Below are 20,423 nucleotides of genomic sequence, written 5' to 3'. Positions count from 1 at the left end.
CAAGTTTAGAGTACAAAGTTATTTGACAAACATTACAGAAGAGGGAGAAAGAAGATGACAAGAAATCCTGCCTCACAAAACCAAGAGAAGCAGTTGAGTAGAAAATGGAATGAGACTCAGCTAAAGCTGATCATCCTGACATAATTCGTTAAAGGAAAAATCACATACGTGCTGTTGTTTTTATAATGCTCTATTCTCCTCAACCATAATGGTAAAGGCACCTCTTTTGGAATCTCCCATCTAAGTATCCACATATGAGGAAATGACAGTGGTCCAGGGAAAGTTGCTTGACCCAACCAGAGACATAAAAAAGAAACCCATGCTGGAAGCAACATGTTTTAAAGGTATTTAGTGACCGATTTTCAGGGTATTTCAAAGAGAGGAATATTCCAAAAGAGTGAAAAACATCACAGACAGTACTTTAACCCCTCAAAAAGCTTCCTAAAAGATATTAGTGACTAACAACTCTTATACCTATTTTCTCATCTCTATAAAATCTTATAAGGGTCTGTATACACATTGAAGGCATTCTTGATGGAGACATGAAAGGGAAACAAACTTTCACAGATCATTTTCTTAAGCAGATCACATCTTCAAAGTCACACAACAGACTGTGAGATATAGAGAATAAAAGATCCCGCTGTGTCTTTATTTTTCCCCAAAAGCATCTGACTCAGGGGAACAGATGAAGCCTTGAAACTTTCTTAAATAAGATGTCTCCTACACACACATTAAAATCTTATGAGAAGGGGAAGCTAGGTGGCGCAGTAGATAGAGCACCAGCCCTCTGATTCAGGAGGACCTGAGTTCAAATACGGCCTCAGACACGTAACACTTACTAGCTGTGTGACCCTGGGCAAGTCACTTAACCCCATTGCCTAGCACCCCCCCCAAAAAAATCTTATGAGATGCTATGGCAATGTGATTATAGAAGTAACTTTCTTCAATTTCAACATCAATTGAAGTATAAAATAGGAATATTCTTTTCTAGGATGTTCAGATGCTATCTGTGTGACTCCAGGCAAGTCACTTAACCCTGCTTGCCTCAGTTTCTTCATCTGTAAAATGAGCTGGAGGAGGAAATGGCAAGCCACTCTAGTGTCTCAGCCAAGAAAACTCCAAATGGGGTCACTAAGAGTCAGACATGACTGAACAACAACAATGAGCATGTTCACCAGAGTCACGAAGAACATTCTGTATAGCAAGATTCTATATTGATTATAAGATATTCCAAACACTTCTGTTCACAAGGAACAATATGATTCAGACTGCATTAAACCCGGAAACATCACAAACTCTCATCCATGAAAGTCATAGTCATTCGAAAGAAACCAGGCAAGCCATTTACAAAGTGGACGAAAGACACACATTGCCTACATCACAACAGGACATTTAATGAACATCTAATGAGAGACACCCATCCTCCACTTGTACAAAATCTGTCTACAAGTGAACAATGTGCTTGGCTCAGAACCGAAAAGGAGAGGAACTGGCTGGACTGCACTTGGGAAACCAAGCAGTACTTTCTTTCAGTGAGGCCAAGATACACGTACCTTTAACGCCAGTATTCTTTCACAGTACCACAATTACAGAAGAATCAGAATTGAAGTAAGCCCAAAGAACAATGGAATGACACATGATGGTTTTAAGTACACTGAAACATGTCACCAACAGTAAGGTAGACACAAGAAAGGAAATGACAGGTATAGCCATAAAAGGAAGTGGTTTGGTCACACTGGAAGAATTAGGAGTAGAAGATAAACACCAGGTAGTGTGCTTCTTACCCTTGAAATATTAAAAAAAAATCCAGAGAAAGCCTCTAGCATGTTAGAGGATTCTTAGAAAGTATCAAGGAAAAATATTAGCAAAGATCACAAAAGGCATTGAATATTGAAGCATGTGATTTCTACTAGTGGAAAGAATATCCATACCAGTAAGATCATGGATACAAAGTTTTGAAATTCATAACATCTACTATAAATTTATATAATGAGAAATATAGAAATAATCCCCCCCCAATTACTGGAGAATCGCAGCTGGCAGAGAAGCAGCAGCAAAAGGGGAATGAAAAGACATGTTCTTTTTTTTAAAAGCATCATAAATCTCAACCAAAGTGAATACTGTAATTAAAAAACACTGCAAGCCAAATAGCGGGCTCAAAGTGTAAGCTGTGTGATTTGTGTGATATTGCTTGGATAAGAATGTTTTAACTTACAGCTATTGTTGGCTCCATATGTAGTTAAAAGCTCACATCTGCATCTTCTGAATTAGAAAACCTGGACATTGCAGTCTGCTGAAGTCATTCAGAAAAACCAAGCCATGACAATAAGTACTGAGCCATGAGTCTGGTGTCTCAGTAAAATTAGCTTGGAAGAGACTTTTCAATGAAACTTGGGTGGCACCATATTTAAAGATCACAAAAACATAAAAAATCTTACAAAACAGACCAGAAAACCAGATATTAACATATCCTTTACTGACCACAATAAAAATTTTATTTTAAAAGGGGCCGTTGAAGAAAGGATTAAAATTAATTTAGATTTAAATATCTCAGTCCTTTCTAATTAGTGGGCCAAAGAACAAATCATTGAAATGGTAGATCATTTCATTAAAGATTATGCCAATGAAACCAAAAGAGAGAGAGAGACAGGGACAGAGAGACAGAGAGAGACAGAGACAGAGAGAGAGGAAGGAAGGAAGGAAGGAAGGAAGGAAGGAAGGAAGGAAGGAAGGAAGGAAGGAAGGAAGGAAGGAAGGAAGAGAAAGAAAGGAAGAAAGAAAAGAAGAAAGTTGGGTGGGAAATTCGATAGATTTTTCTGCCTCTTGTTTTCTTTTATATTAGCCAGGTAATACTTGTGTTCTTCCCACCTGATGACATAGGTAGCAGTCAACATGTAAGAATGAAGGACCATGGTAGTGGTCATACACAGAAAGCTGCAATTTCAGTAGGCAAAAGAAAATGTCAAGAGCCTCCAACCTATGATACAAGCCCAAAAGCATAGGGAAAGGCTCAGAGGCTATGGGATGTCAGGGACACAACTGCCAATGACCTTAGGATACAGAGTCATCACCACCCCATTCTTTGGTGTACTTTGTACCTATGGCCTCAGGCAGCTTACATCTTACACCTGGAGGAAGAAGACTTTCTCAAGGGACACACAACACAAGGGAACACAAATACTGACAGAGGGAAAGGCACCTAGGAACCTCCCAAAGCCACACTCCTATGAGGTTTCATCTCTCTTGATTGTTTCCCCTCCTTCCAAATACAATCGGCTCTGTAGCCAAATAATTATAATAATACTAACATGTATATAGTTCTTACCATATGCCAGACACCGTGCTAAGTGCTTTACGGATATTATCTCACTTGATCCTTACAACAACCCTGGGAGGGAGGTACTATCATTATTCCCATTTTACAGCTGAGGAACTGAGATGAATGGAGATTAAATGACTTGCAAAAGGTCACACAGCTACCACGTATCTGAGGCTGGATTTAAATTCAGGTCCTCCTGACTCCAGCCTCAGCCATCTCAACCCCTGGACCACTGGGTCTCTTTCCTTTCCTCTTCTGTCTAGAGGCAGTCTGAGAATGGGTGAGGCTTGATACCCTCATTAGTGCTATGGACAGCGGCTACAGCCTTATTATTCTCAAAGCTCAACCTTGTTTTTCTGAATATTAGCCATGGGGAATTTTTTCTGAGCAAATGATTTTTGAAAACTATTTGCAACAGTCCATCAACAAGCATTTTATTAACCATCTTGATAGGGTTTTTCTATGCTATACGGGTAATTTAAAATACTGCACTAATAAAACATCATCAGGGGAAGGTAGGTGGCATAATGGATCGAGCTCCAGCCTTGGAGTCAGGAGGACCTGAGTTCAAATCTGGCCTCAGATTCATGATATTCACTACCTGTGTGAACCTGGGCAACTCACTTAACCGCAATTGTCTAAAAAAAAGCCAGGAACAAAGACTGGGTCAGAAAGTTATTGGCTCTATAGCAGGACCTTCCAGTCCATTCTCATAGGGCCTTAAGGGAAAAAAATCGACCCTCTGTATCTTGTCTGCAGGTATAATTTAGATGGCAAGCCCAGTAGGGAGAGATCAGGTGTAATTCTGTGTTTTGTGTTTCATGAAGCAAAAGGTAATGTGCCATAGCAGATAAGAGAGCTGGCCTTGAAGGCTGGAAGATCCTTCAAGTTCCCTCTGCCCCCACCAAACATATACTGATGATGTGAGGGCCCTGGGCAAGCCACTTACCTCTTGGCGCTCTAAACAACTCTCTATGACTGCAAGTTTCTTTCTTTCTTTCTTTCTTTCTTTCTTTTTTTTTTTGCTTGGGGTTAAGTGACTTGCCCAGGGTCACACAGCTAGTAAGTGTCATGTGTCTGAGACTGGATTTGAACTCACGCCCTCCTGACTCCAGGGCCAGTGCTCTATCCACTGTAGTAGCTGCCCCAGCTACAAGTTTCAATGAAGGTAAAGACCTGAATCAGTAGAGGAAGTTTCCTACTCAAGGTATTCCTTATACCAATGGAAACACAGGTCCGGCTTCTATCCCCTGTGTTTCATGCAGCATCTACTTTATTCCTCAAGAACCGTCTCCACAGATAACATTTTGTTCCTGTGTTAAATGGGGATAACAGCTGGTCTTCTGTCTACTCTAGGCTTTAGTTGTTAAAAAGCACATAGAGCTTTTTGAATAACATGCTCTAAGAAGGCTAAGAAATTAGGAAACATTAGGAACCAAACAGACATTTCACATAATGTAGATCATTAGCGCAGTTTGAAGGACTACTGCTTCCTTTCAGTAGAATGGAAGCTACCTGAAGGCAGGATCTGTTTCATTTTGGTTTTGTATCCCCAATGCCCAACATAGCGCTTGGCACATAATTAATAGGAGCTCAATAAATGCTTCCAGAATCAAACTGAATTCTATGTTGGTCTAAGCCAATGTTCACTTTAGATAAAATTTCTAGGAGATGAGGAATGTGTCCATTTAAAACTACAGTAGGACAATCACACTGTTAAGTGCAATATGCACACACATACGTACATACATACATACATACATACATACATATATATATACACACATATGAAAGCAAGGGGTATATATCACACACATAGAGGTATCTGATATGCATATATGTATATGTGAAATACTTTTAAAAGATCCATTAATATGCACACTTTGTCTTTTTTAATCTCTAGAAATAAACACAGGATCCAGTTAGGGAGATCCCAAAGTCATCACCTCCTTTCATCTCACACCTTTTACAATTACACTAATTTTTGCTTCCATCCCATCTCTTTCCTAAGGTGTTTTCTTTTCTAATGAAACAAACAACAGTTGGCTCCTGAGGCCTCAGGCTACATACTCATCAATAATAACACTGATGTCTTTTCTACTTGCACAGCACTTTTCTAAGAAGCTCATGTCATTAACTCTGTTTAAACACCACACCTGTGAAGAAGTCAGACGATAAATCTTTTTCCCAACTAACCGATGATGAAACTGGCACAGAGAGATTAAAAAGATTTACTCAAGGCAAACAGTGTGTCACAGGGACAGAAACAATCAAAGGGCCCAGGGCTTCTCACTCTTGGTCTCCATCTGGTCAAGTGGGCCTTGCTTCTTTTGGTAAGGTAGGGAATTTTCTCCTTCAAAGCTCTGATAGCTCTACCCTGTGGGGAACCTCCCTAACAACAGAAGGTCTAATCTGCTGGAAGAGAAGTCTCTATGGTCCAGAATGCAGGGTGCTTGATTACTAACCCAGGCTCTTCCCTTCAGGTTATGTGATACTTTGGAGCCAGGCAGCTAGGGCTACACAAGTCAACAGGTGAGATGCAGGCAGCACCAGCAGATGCTAAAAGACCAGAGGTACAGAGATAGCACACAATTTCCCTTCCACTCAATCCAGGCAAGGCCAAGGCTGGCTGCCTGGTAATGTGTCCTATTCAGTCCTTCCCCACAGGCTGGTCAGGTTACCCATTTCTCATTTATGGCATTCCTTCCTCCCTTCTCCCCTTGATATTCATTTTAACCAGCTCCCTTGTCTTGTGGCTTTTCATACCCTGGGTCATCCCACCTATCTAAATTCTCTTTCTACTCCTATGCTGATGAACACCCTGTAGGAAGTCATACAGTATTTTTGATGGTGTCCTCTACAAAGTCATGTTATCTGATCTCAAGTGGGTTCTCACTGCTGCAGGGCAATCGTTTTATTTTTCTCTGATTAAGTATCACACAACCCCAAAAGCTATACCAAAACTCCTAGGTAAGGTTCCAGTGCCACTCTTACCCTCCCCTGTTCAGCAGAAGAATACAATTCTTGCTTCTTTTGGAGAAAATGGAGGCTGTCTGTCTCAAGTTCCCTCATCTCCCCTACTCCAAAAATCAAAACCTCTCTACATCAGCACTGATCCTCTCCTTTACTCTAGGTGAGGAAAAGGTGGCTCTTCTTGCCAAGGCCCACTCCATCTCTCTCTCTCTCTCTCTCTCTCTCTCTCTCTCTCTCTCTCTCTCTCTCTCTGTCTCTCTTTCTGTGTCTCTCTCTCTCTCTCTCTCTCTCTCTCTCTCTCTCTCTTCTCTCACACACACACACACACACACACACACACACACACTCTTTTAATCTTTCCTGTTCTCTCCCCCTCCACCCACAAATATATCCAAGTTCTCCCATCCCAACCTTAAAAAAATCACTTGACCCTAGAATCCCCTACTAGCCTCTATATTCTCTTTTGCTGTAAACTCTAAGAATGTTTCATCTACTTTCACTACTTATACTTCCTCTCTACTCCTCATTTCTCAACCCCCTGCAATTTGGCTTCTAATCCTACTGTTCAACTGAAATGCTTGCTTAGTGGTAACCAACCATCTCTTAGCTGCCAAATCGGATGGCCTTTTCTCTATCCTTATCCTCTAAGAACTTTTCAGTAACTTTTTACTCCTTGACTATTCCTTCCTCCATGATACTCTCTCCATCTTGGTTCCTATTACACTGATCTTCTGGTTTTCCTGTCTATCTAACAATTTCTTAGTTCCCATTGCTGAATGATTATCTCCAACATCCTAAGTTCTGGTGTCATCCAAGATACTGTCCTGCACCCAGAAATCAAAGAACCCTAGAATTTAAGAGTCGGAAGGGACTTTAGTGGCCATTTATTCCAACTAATAATTGCAAAGAAATCCCCATACTCTACAAATGGTGGTTGGCCACCACTTCTGAAGGCAACCTATTTAACTTTTTTTTACAGCTCTAATTGTTAGGAAAATTTTCCTAAAATTAAGCCTAAATTGGTCCCTTTAATCTATTGCTCCTGATTCTGTCTTCTGAGGACAAACAAAATAAGCCTAATCCCTTCTCTACATAGACAGGTATCATGACTCTTTCTCCCCTCACCCCCACCCCAGTTTTCTCTTCCAGGATAAAATGCCTAGTTCCTTCAAACAATCCACATGTATCAAGTTCCTTCTCCATTCTTGTTGCCTTCCTATGGACATTCTCCAGCTTGTCAATGTCCTTCTTGACCATGGATATTGCGCACCCAGCTCAGCGAGGGCAAAGTACAATGGGACTATCACCTTCCTGTTCCTGGAAGATATGTCTTTCTTAATGCAGTCCAAGACTGCATTTGTTTTTTGGCTGCCGCATCACACTGCTGACTCATATTGAGCTTGCAATTCACTAAAACCCTTAGATCTTTTCCAGAACTGTCTTTTAACCATGTTTTCTCCATCTTATTCTCATGAAATTGATTTTTTTTTGTATCCATGTGCAAATCATTAACATTTATATCTACTGAACTTCATCTTATTAGATTCAGCCCAAGGCTCAGGCCTGTTGAGATTTTTTTGCATCCTTACTCTATCACCCTGTATGTCAATTATCCCTACTAGTACTGTGTCATCTACAGATAGGATGAGTATTCCACATATGGCTTTATCCAAATGTTAGAGCCAACCACAGGTCCCTGAGGTGCTCTACTGGAGATGTCCAGCCATGTTGACATTAAACAATTAACAACTACTCTTTAAAGCTGGCCATCCAATGAGTTCTGATTTATCTGATTGTATTATAGATTATTCCTCATCTCTCCATTTTCTCCAAGAAACATATCAGGAACTTTAGCAAAATCTTTGCTAAAATCTATGTAAATGTAGCTATAGCATTCCCATTAGCTACAAGTTTATTAGTCTTGTCACAAAAGGAAATGAGGTTAGTCTGGCATGCCCTACTCTTGATGAAGCCTTGCTCTCTCTCTGTAACTGAGAAACTAATCTTTGTCATCTCTGTAACTATCATTTCTTGAATGATCTGCTCTAGAATTTTCCCAGGATTAAAATTATTGAAGTCTATAGACTCTTTTCTCTTGCCATTTTTGAATATCTGGGCATTTGGTCTTCTCCACTCTTGTGGCACCTCTCCCATTTGTCACGAGCTTTCAAATATCACTAACAGTGTCCTAGCAATGACATCTGCCTTTTTTTTTTCAGGACTCAAGGATATAGTTCATCTAGGCCACGTAACTTGAGTTAATCAAGGGGAGGCAGCTACTCTCTCCTTATCTCCTTACTAGCTTGGGTATCAACTCTCTATTACTCATTTTTGTTCTCTCATTTCCAATGTAAAGGTCACTCTCATTTGCAAACAGAAACAAAATGAGAACTGAACTGTCCTGTTGTCTCAACCACACCAAGCAAATGGTCTATCCTTTCTTTGATCCTTTTTCTCCCAGTATAACGAAAATAAAAAACAAAACGCTTTTTGTTACCCTTGGCTTACGTCAGCAGTCTCAGCTCATCCTGAGCTTTCATATTCTTGACCACATTTTACAGAATTGTGCCACTTAGATGTAAGCTCATTGCTGAGCATCCTGTGCATCCACATTGGTCTCCAGACAAATTCCATTTTTCTTTCTCATTGTTTCCCTTTGTGTCTTCAGACTTTCATTCTTGGGTATCTCTCATACTTCATGAGCTGATTTTCCCTGAAGTATGGTATTCTATCTAGCTTTCATCTGAACTCTTTGAAATCTGCTTCCCTAAATCCTAGAGCGCATGTGAGACAATGCTGAGATTTCTTCTCCTTCTTTATCACAAACTTTTGGATGAAGTGGTCACTACATCCTAAGATTCCTCTTATTTCCTTTTTTTTTTTTAATAACATTTTATTTTTTCTTCAGTCAACAAAATACTGCCCCCTGTCTTACATACCCCCAATTGAGAATGAAAGAAAAACAAAGATCCTGTTACAAACATGTATAGTCAAGAAAAACAAATTTCTGCATTCACCATGGGGTGTTTTGTGTGTGTGTGTGTGTGTGTGTGTATAGAGATATTTTGAATTTGTTACAGAATACTGCAATAAAGTGAGTCACAAATTTTTTGGTTTTCCAGTACATATAAAAGTTATGTTTATACTATATTGTAACCTATTAAGTGTACAATAGTATTGTGTCTAAAAAATGTACATACCCTAATTTTAAAATATTGCTAAAAATGCTAACCATCATCTGAGCCTTCAGAGAGTCCTAGTCTTTTTGCTGGTAGGGGGTCTGGCCTGCATGTTGATGGCTGCTGACTGATCTGGGTGGTGGGAGCTGAAGGTTGGGGTGGCTGTAGCAAATTCTTAAAACAACAATGAAGTTTGCCAAATCATCTGACTGTTCATTTCACTTGAATGCTTACAGGCCATTGTAGAGTTGTTAACTGGCCTAATTTCAATATTGTTGTGTCTCAAGAAACAGGGAGACCTGAGGAGGGGAGAGAGACTGAGGACTGTTGTTAGGTAGAGCTGTCAGAGCACACACAACATTTATCACTTAAGTTCACTGTCTTACAATAGTAATATTAAAGATCACTGATCACATCACCATAACAAATATAATAATAATTAATAATAATAATAATAATAATAATAAAGTTTGGAATATTGTGCAAATTCCAAGATATGACATGGAAACAAAGTGAGCACATGCTGCTGGAAAGATGGAGCTGACAGATATGCTCAACGAAGGGTTGCCACAAAACTTCAATTTGTACAAAGCGCAATAAAACAAGGTATGCCTATCCACATACACACATTTACATATATTTGCACACACATATATCTTGTTCTACTCTCTGAGTCTTTACCTTTCTGTCAGCAGGTAGGTAGCATACTTCATCATTATTCGTTTGGAATTATAGTTGGTTAATATACTGATCAAAGTTACTAAGTCTCTCAGAATTGTCCTTACAATATTGTCATTGTGTAAATTGTTCTCCAGGTTCTGTTCTCTTCACTCTCCATCAGTTCATACAAGTCTTCCCAGGTTACTCGGAAGTTATCCTCTTTGTGGCACAATAGTAGTCCATCACACTGATACAAGCATAACTTGTTCAGGCATTCCCCAATTGATGGGCACCCCCTCAGATTCCCATTCTTTGCCACCTCAAAAAAAGCTAAAAATATTTTTGTACATACTTAGAATTTGCTTTGCTTGGGGTTAATCCTTCCCTTATTCTACCCTCTCTCTAATTCCCACTTCTCCCTCCTCCATTTTCCCTATTTCCCTCAAGTGAAATGTATTTCTATACCTGTTTGTACTTGTCGTCCTTTCTCCTTTGATCGTTTCAGAGGAGAGTGAGGTTCAAGTGTCAATAGCTTCTCCCACCCATCCTTGTTGTACTTACTTATACACCCTAATTATGTGAGTTCATTTTCCCTAGTACTCCTCACACACAACACAGTTGTGGATTACAGATCCAAGGCAGGCTCAGGAAGAGACCCATACCCAGGAGTGGCATTCTGGGCTGAGGAGTTGTTGAGGCCCTAGCCTGTGTGGTTAGTATTTTTTCCTTCTTTGAATCTATATATGTGCTAAAGCACTGCCTGTTTATTTTCTTAATCAATGGCTACTAATAGCCTAACTACTATTATGTGAGAGTCTGCAAAATGTTTTGATAAGGGGTCCTCATACTCAAAAGTCTGGGGACTTCTGTTCAAAATTTCCTTCCTGTCCTGGCATTGAATAGGGGAATCTTATCTTATGCCTACTTATCTATGTACACGTTATATCATGAAGTAGAGTGTAAGCTCCTTGAGGGAAAGGACTGGGTTTTTTTTTTGTCATCTCTTTTGTCATCTCCAGCATCTAGCCCAGTGAGTGCATATAGTGGGCCCTTAATAGATGTTTGCTGAATTTAAGCAAGCTAGATTCCATCTATGTTAGGTGCTACAGGATAAGGACCCAAATGACCTCCAACTGGACTTTGCAAAAGCCTTGTCTTGTAAAGCCTTAACTAACGCTCCTATACAGGCTACTGACCATTTTGGTTATCTGCAATGGCTTGTTTTCTCATGTCTTATCAAAAGGACTGCCAAGAGATCAGAAAAGGAAATTATTTTGCTTTTTCATACAACTCCATTTTTAAATTCTTGATCAATGCTATATTAACTTATAGCCTCCAGCATGATGCCTTGTACATAGTAACACAGTGTTCAGTTATTGTTAAATGCACTGATTTGGGGTTTTTGATGAAAGAAGGCAGTACAACTTAATAGTTATTTGGTTTTGTATTGTGATGTGGTACTCTAGAGGTATGTTGCTTATTTGCATAATGTGTCCCAAAACTTGGAAACTGAGGAACTATTGGGATTCTGTAGCAAGCCCTAGATAGTTATGTGCTTTTGGGCAAATATGTCCCACTCTCTTTTAAAGAGGTTTGGAGGGACAATAGGCCTAAACTGAGGCACAGGTCACTCTCAGTAAGGGGTCAATGACAAGGATTCCCCTATTCAATGCCAGGACAGGAAGGAAATTTTGAACAGAAGTTCCCAAACTTTTGAGTATGAGGACCATTTTGCAGATTCCCACATAATGGTAGTTGGGCTATTAGTAGCTATTGATTAAGAAAATAAACAGGCAATGCTTTAGCACACATATGGATTCAAAGATCCCTTCCAAAAATTCCATAGCTTCTCCAGGATTCATGGCCCACAGGTTGGGAAGGACTTCTCTAGAAATGAATATGTTGCATCAGGACAAACACTAAGAGCCCTCTTCCCATGATCCTATGTGTCCTGGATAGTTGTTCTTAACCCTACAAAGGTGAAAACCAGATTGATAACTGGAATATGACCCTGGAAGACAGACTTTTGAAGAGGATCCTCAGGACCAGGTCTTTTAAAGCAAAGATGGCACACACTGCTAAGAGTTTGAACTGGCTAGGTCTTAAGGGAAGTTCTAAGTTCCTTGCTGGAAAACAGAGTAATTGAGGAAACATGAAGACCTCTGGAAGGCATGGAAAAAACAAATGAAGTAGACTCCATTTGTAGAGGACAATCGCCCATGAGGGATGGATCTTAATCAGCTAAGGGTAGTACAATGTTTCTAGATTACAGATTTACAGTTGATAGGGAACTTGAAGCTCATCTAATCAAAACTCCTCATTTTACATAGGAAGAAACTGAGACCCAGAGAGGCGAATAACTTCCCCAAGGTCATATGGCTAGTAAGCAGCAGATCTGGGATTCAAACCCACATCTTCTGACTCCAGATCCAGAACAACTTCTGGAACGACCATCGTCATAGAATTTTAGAGCTGGGGCCTTGGAATGCTGAGTCTCACTTTATAGATGAGGCCAGAGAGATTAAATGACATGCCCTATGTCACGCAGCTACATAGAGGAGACATGGAATTAGATCAGATCACTTCAGTCTTGAGTGTTTTTATATAATACTTGAAAAGGGGCAAAATGATTGGAAGTAAATTTCAGTCTAGAACTCTGAGTAACGTCTGCAGCCTCAGAAGGTCAAAGGATTAATTGTACTTTGTTATTGTTGACAGCAGACTTATCACTGTTTGTGGAGTTTTTAATTAAATGGTTTCTTTCCATCTCATGTACAAAGTGTTACAAATAGGAAAGTGCTGGACTTTTCTGCCAAAATTTCTCAGGTTTCTGAGGGGAGGCTACAGCCAAAAAAAAAAAAAGTCACCTTCCTTAACTGGGTCCTTCCCTCCACAAAACTCTTTTTACAAAGATTCCATTGGTATAGCAACAATCTGGGCGTTGCATGGCCTCTATTCTCTATGGTTCTAGAGTGATCCTCTTTCCATTTCCCTTAACTATCACCCTAAAGTCCTTGCAGAATTGTCAATGTTGGCTACTATACTGTGAATGAAAGAGATAATGCTGGAGCCCAGAAGATTCAAAACAGCTAAGGAATACCTCCATTAACCAAAAAGATGTGCTACAACAAAACACTCTAATATCTAACACTTCGTTGCAAGAAGTAGAAATCATATGAGGGTGTACTTTAGGACGTCAAAAAAAAGTGGGAATGTCATAGCATGAAGATATGATTAAATACTACCTGAACACATGAATGAAGATTACTGTGCCGTAAGAAACTAAAACCAGAGAAGCATGGAAAGGCTTATAATGAACAAGTGCCAAGAAAAATAAACAGAATCAGGAAAACACTACACACGATGGCTACAACAGAGTAAAGGGAAAGAATAACTACTGCAAAAGAGTTGAAAGTGAATGCTGCAAAATTACAAAGTACAAGCTTTGCCCAAAAGAAGAGCTGGAAGGTATAGGGGTGTAGGATTTTGCATATAACATCAGAACTTTTCTGATCCGTTTTACTGGGGTTTTCCACCCTCTTATTCCTTATTTTCTTTTTTTTTCTTTTTAAAAATTCTTTGTTACACAAGATGGCTCTCTGGGAGGAGGGAAGAGGGCTAGAAGAGGAAATATAGGTTATATAAAAATGAGTTATCAATAAAAAACTACTAAAATGTTAGCTGAAATGGCAATTACACTGGAAAATAGGACCTGGTAGAATAAAAGTTTCTTGAAGACAGGAACGGTTTGGTTTTTGTCTTTGAATTCCCACTTGCCTCAGCATGGTACCTGGCATGCAGCAGGTGTTTAAGAAAGGCTTGTTGTTTTGAATTCAATCTCAGTCACGGCAAAGGAGGAAGAGTTAAATTTCAAGGAAGTGAGGCATAGGACCTATTTTATGTTCATATAGGGAAAGGAGAGGGTCTGAGGTGGGATAGGGGAGACTGTGACCCTGAGGTGTTGCGGAGAAACGTTTGTAGTTTTGTTATTGCTATATCTTTGAAGCAAACATCCCTTTGTAAAAGCTAAAAAAAATTTTTTTAAATGAGAAAAGAGGCCAGGGCTTGGAGGAAGGGAAAGTGTCAAAGAGTGAAAGCCTATCAGAGCCATGATAAGGCAAGGCAGGTCTTTTAGCTGTTGAGGTTGGGTCAGCCTATAATGTCTTTTCTCCAAAATGTATCAAGGATCCATTTGATGGGGTGGAATTACAACCCTGAAGGCTAGCCTAGGGAAGCTGCTTACTGAAGAATTCAAAGACAATGTCACTCCTGATTGGCTAGGAGACTTCTGAGACCATGATGCTACATGTGGATGAACAGAATTCAGAGAAAGAAAAACAGTTGAATTCAAAAAAGATGGAGAAGAGGGAAAACAAGAATTTTTTGGATAACTAATTAGATAGTCCATCCATTTATTTATATTATGTGAAATTTTAGCATGCCAATGCCAGGTTGAGGCAGCTAATGACTGAAATCCATTCACAATAAAGCATAGTAAGATGAACCCAATTCAATAAATATATGTCAAGTGTGCTATAAAACACATTGTTCTAGAGATACAAAGATAGAATAACACAAAATTCTTACCTTTAAGAAACTTTTTAATAACAACAGATGATTAACCAGATTCTTTACTATTCTGATACTGAGAATGGGTAGATTTATAGATGGTTGACTAATCAACAGCCTCGGTATGGTGACAGATTGATGTCAGGCTAGAAGGCTGCCTAGAGTAGAGGGCCACAGAGCTTTCTGTCCTTGTCCTCGTCTTCTCTGACATGTGAATAAAGACAAAGAAGGCATGCTTATGAAAATTGTGGATGTACAGTACTGAGAAGGATACATAATCCCTCAGATGACAGACTCAAGATTCAAAAAGATTGAGAGGATGGAATGATGAGCCAAAACTAATGGGATAAAAATGAACAGGGATCGATGTGAAGGTAAAAAAAAACAAACAGCTGCACAAGTACAGGATGGAGGAGATGACATGGCTTAGAAATAGTTCATGTGAAAAAGACAGGCCCCTTTTAATTGGCTGTAAGTCAACAAATTGAGGTGACAGTCAAAACAGTTTAATCATTCAGGTTACATTAATAGATGCATCATACCCATAACAGAGCAAACAGTGCCACTGAACTGTACACTATCTATACCTCATCTGAGTTCTGTGTCCAGTTCTGAGTGCTACAGAGGGATTTTAGCAAATTGGAACGGGTCCGAAAGGCTGACTACACTGCAAAGAAGAGTCTGAAGTCCTAGAGAAGGAGTAAACATGACCTGCATGAAAACCTGCTTTTGTCTCTTGCTATCTCTGTGATCATAGCAAGTCCCTTTCAATCTCTGGGCTTGTTTCTTATTGCCTAAAGAAGCTGAACTACATGAGTCAACGAGCTCCTCTTCCTTCTAGCTCTAACAATGTGTGAATGTGTATTACAGGAAAGTAAATCACAACCCAACCTGAGAGAAAGCTTCCTAACCATCAGCTGCCCAAAAATGGATGTGCTATCTCTAGGAGTCAGCTCACTATTTAAGCAGGGACTAGATGGCTACATGCCAGGGGTAATGTAAGGAGGTTCCCTGCAGTGGTTGTGAAGTTGGATAAGACTAGATGAGTAATGGGCATAGGGGAAAAAGTAGTAGATGGATTTAGAGCCAGAGGACTGGGTTTTAATCACTTATGCCACCTATTATTTATACAACCTTGAACAAGTCAGTAGCAACTGTCTATCCCAGCTTCCTCATCTGTAAAATGGGGATAATAACAGCACCCACCTTAAAGGGTGGCTGTAGGTATCAAATGAGATAACAAACGCTAAGTGCTCTATAAATGCTAGCTACTCCAATTATTATTACTGACTTCTCTGATCTTTGGTCTTCTTGTCCTTAAAATGAGGGGTTAGACTGCATTGCTTCTAACGTCCCTTCCAAGCTCTGATTTTATGAATGCACTAATTAACCTAGAGAACAAGTCCTCAGTCTGAAGACCAAAATAGCAGAAGCAATTTCCTGCACATTTTGTGCTGAAAAACTCCACCACAAAAACCATGGGGCCAAGGCAGCCCAAAAGAAGTTTTCTTTCCTTCGACCTACCAAACAAGGAGGATATTAAATCAAATCCTGTTCCAAACATGCCATGCAGGCGTCATATAGGGTTACTACCATCTACTTTCAGGGCACAGAACAGATGTTCAGGCTCTGGAAGCCTGTCAGTGTCAGGCCTGGACCATAAGAATAGAGTCAAGGTTTCTCTGGATGTAAAAATAAATCCCTCAAGAGATATTTGGAGAGTCATTTGTCTTTCTCCCATCAAAGTCTTCTCAGGGACATCTGTAACCTGGTTGGAACTGCTTTTCAGTCCAACAGCCTGTAAATGATCAATTAATCAACACGTTCATGGAAACCCTTCCTCAGCAAGATAGGCTGACTCTAGCCACAATAATCTCTCTGAGAAGCTCATGCTGGCCTCAGCTCTATAACTCGGTGACAGTGAAAAACAACAAAAAGTAGGGTCATTTCATGAGATGAAAATGCAACAGAAAGGTTTTTGCTATCCATGTTGAGGACTATTTCTATCAACCTTGTTAATCGGGGACATCCAACATACACACACACACACACACACACACACACACACACACACACACACAAAATGAGCACAGAATTTGCATTCCTCTATATGTGACCACATGCTGTTCCTGCCACCAGGTACTTTCTCTCCTTTTCCAGTCTCCCTAGAAATCTCAGCTATTCTTCAATGTCTGCTCCTTGCCCTATTTCACGTCTTCTAAGATGCTTTCTCCAAACCTGGTCTTTGTCAACCCTTCCCAGAATTTCTGACAGCACTTATCTAAAGTGTTGTCCTGTCACTTAATCAAATGCTGCCTTAAATTGTTATTTCTGAGTGTTTGCCTCTTCAGCCATGCCATTATCTTAAAAATTTAAAGATGATTCTATATGTGTATGTACATTTACAGTGTCCCAGACATATCCTAACCTCTCCAAAAATGTTGGTATTGTCTCATAATTTAAGTTCGTATTTTTAAAGTAAAATTTGGTTAATTTTTTAAAAAAGTTAATCTTTAGTTTATCTAATGAATGATTGAACACTCAACAAATGTTAAAAAAATAAACAAAATAAAATTTGTTGGCTACACACCCTAATGAAATGTACTATACATGCTTATGGTCATATATATCCTTATATCTTCCACAAAATCTCTAAATTCTCCCTCTACTAATTAGCTACTAATTTCAGAGAAGGAAGGGATCTCACCAGCCATCTAGTCCAGCCCATATTTAAAAGGAATCCCCAGGCTCCTGCCTAGCCCCCTCTACCTGCTGTTCCCTCATGGAGAGTGGGTGACCAGGGTGGAGCCAGCAGCATCACGACCATGAGGCTGCCCAACATCCTGCTCACGGACACCAGGGTTTGGAAAGACCACGCTAGGTAAAGAACTTGCATCAAGAACAGGACTGACACATTAATGTGGGCAATTTAGCCCAAAAAGGACAGTTATATGATGGCTTTGATGAAGAATATGAATGTCTCATTTTGGATGAAGACATGATGAATTAGAAAATAAAATGAAAGAAGGTGGAGTTATTATTGATTACCATGGCTATGACTTCTTCCCTGAATGATGGTTTCATATAGTTCTTGTGCTTCAAACAGATAGTTCTGTATTACATACAAGACGATCACAGGCTGTAAATTTGGAAGTTGGAAGAAGCTTTAAAGGTCTGTGCCCTCATTTTACAGATGTGAAAACTGAGACCCAGGTCAGCCCAGGCTCTCACAGGTATTATCATAGGTTCCAGGATGTGAACCCAGATCCTCTGGCTCTGCTTCTTCTATCAATGCTTCTTCTATCATACCACATTGTCCCTTTTCATTTTATAGATGAGGAAACTAAGGCCTAGAGAGGGAAAATGATTTTCAACCCAGAGTCACACAGCTATTCTCCAAAGAAGGGTGAGGGATATATTTAGAAATGAAGGTGATAAGAAAATATATAAAAGTTATTTTAAAAAGCAAGCTGTGCTAGACCTTGTTTATTTCATTTATCGATAGGGTTATTCAACTAGGGTATAACTTGTTTGCATATAGCTGTTCACGTGTTGTCGCCCTTGTTAGATTGTGTGTTCCAAGGAAGGAAAGAAGCAAGAAAGGAAAAAGAAAAGAAAAAAAGAGGCAGCTTGGTGGTGTGATAGATAGAGCACCAGCCCTGGAGTCAGGGCTGAGTTCAAATCTCTCAGACACATACTAGCCACATAACCCTGGGCAAGTCGTTTAACCCCAACTCCTATTTAAAAAAGGGGGAAAAAATGTGTGTTCCTTGAGAGCAGAGACTATCTTTTGCCTTTATATCCCCAGCAGTTAGCACACTGCCTAGAATATAGTAGGTGTTTAATAAATGCTTTCTGTCCCCAAAGTAGGGACCAAACAGGAAATTTAAGCCCACATCTTCTGACTTCAATTCTTTGGGAAACTTTTTTTCCCCAAACAATCCTGCCTTCTGGGATATGGACATAAAATGCCTTCAGCCAAACATCTGGCTCCTGAATACACACTAGATGATAGGAGTCATGTTCCATTTCACCTGCATCCTTTATGTGGGCATCACTCAGGAAGGGGGCCGAGCACTAGGCTCAAGACGACACAAACTGGGGTTCTAGCCAAGCTGGCGTTTGTTTACTGTGAACTTTGAAATAAATGAGAGGCAGAGAGTAGAGTGGGAAGAACCCCGGACCTGGAGTAAAAGGATCCCAGATCCCAGGCTCTGCCATTTACTACCTTTATGACCCTGGGAAAGTCACTTAACATCTCTGTTGTCATCCGTAAAAAGACAGGGATTGGACCAGAGAATCTCATTGGTTGCTGCCATCTCTAATTCTGATACTATGATCCTAATTTGGGGTGGTCTCTCCCTCTGAAATGAAGGGGGATATTTTACACCTAATTACTAAGGAACATGCTAAGAATTTAAAACAATGCCTCACTAGGTGAAGGCTAGGTAGAAATAATAATAGCTATAATATAATAATAGTGTAATAATAATGGCTAGCCTTCAAATAATGCTTTAAGGTTTGCAAAGAGCTTTACAAATATTGTCTCATTTGATCCTCTCAATAACCTTGGGAGGTGGGTGTTCTTATTATCACCATTTTACAGATGAGGAAACTGAGGCAGAGAGCGTTCAAGTGATTTATCCAGAGTAAACCACACAGCTAGTACGTATCTGAGGCTGGAACTCAGGTCTTCCTAAGTCTAGGTCCATGCTATCCACTGCACCACTTAGAAAAAAGTGGTTTTAAAATAGCACTGACATTTAAAATAGTTCTATCATCATCACAGAAGGCAGAATGGTTTGGTGGAAAGAGAGATGGTTTAGGGGGCTAGGAAGACCTGAGTTCAAATCCTACTAATAACACATATTAGCTCGTGATCCTGGATACAAACCCTGTCTGTTTCCTAGGCAACTCTCTAAGCCAAAAAGCAGACTCTAATATTCAAGAGGGAGTGGGGGTTCCTCATGAGGAGCTGTTCCACATAGTCAACAGGCATTTCTTGGCATTTACTAGTGCCAAGTGCTATCCTAAACAAAGGGAAAAACATTTTTTGCCCTGAAGGAGCTCACATTTGAATGAGGAAGATAACATGTGAATAACTTGGTACATAAAAGATTTATACAGTATATATTTGGGAGGTAACCTCAAAGGGGAAGGCCTTACCAGCTGGCCAACTGGGAAAAGGCCTTCTGCAGAAGATGGCATTTGAGCTGGATCTTAAAGGCATCCAGGAAGCCAGGGAAACTAAGAAGAAGAAGTTAGGAAGGAGAGCATTTCCAGGCATGGGGACGGCTAATGCAAAGGCCTAGATGCAGGATGGAGTGACATGTGTGAATAACAGTGAGCAGGCCAGTGCAACTGGATCATAAAGTTTGTAAAAGGGAGTAAACTATAAGAAGATTGGAAAGGCAGGAAAGAAACAGGTTATGAAGAGCTTTAAGAGCCAAAAAGAAGATTCTATATCGGATCACAGAGGTAACATAGAACCACTAAATTTTGGTCGGGTGTGTGTGTGTGTGTGTGTGTGTGTGTGTGTGTGTGAAGGTGGAGGCAGGGCTTGGGGGGTTGTATTACTTGGGTAGCTGAGTGGATAGACTGGAGTGGGCAGAGACTTGAAGAAGGAAGACCAACTAGGAGAGTGTTGTAATAGTCCAGATGAAAGTAATGAGGACCCAAACCAAGCTGTGGCCTATGTGAGTAGAGAGAAGGGGATGTATATG

At 40.0% G+C, this 20,423-nt stretch overlaps 1 protein-coding gene across 1 annotated transcript in view; it reads right to left on the bottom strand.

Moving 5' to 3' along the window:
- DEPTOR (DEP domain containing MTOR interacting protein) overlaps positions 1–20,423 on the bottom strand; it is a 178,406-nt gene that overhangs the window by 102,945 nt on the left and 55,038 nt on the right.

The sequence above is a fragment of the Phascolarctos cinereus genome, unplaced genomic scaffold, assembly GCF_003287225.1.
Source record: "Phascolarctos cinereus isolate Bilbo 61053 unplaced genomic scaffold, phaCin_HiC Scaffold_4;HRSCAF=312, whole genome shotgun sequence".
NCBI lineage: Eukaryota > Metazoa > Chordata > Mammalia > Diprotodontia > Phascolarctidae > Phascolarctos > Phascolarctos cinereus.
This window is presented reverse-complemented; position numbering and strand designations above follow the sequence as displayed.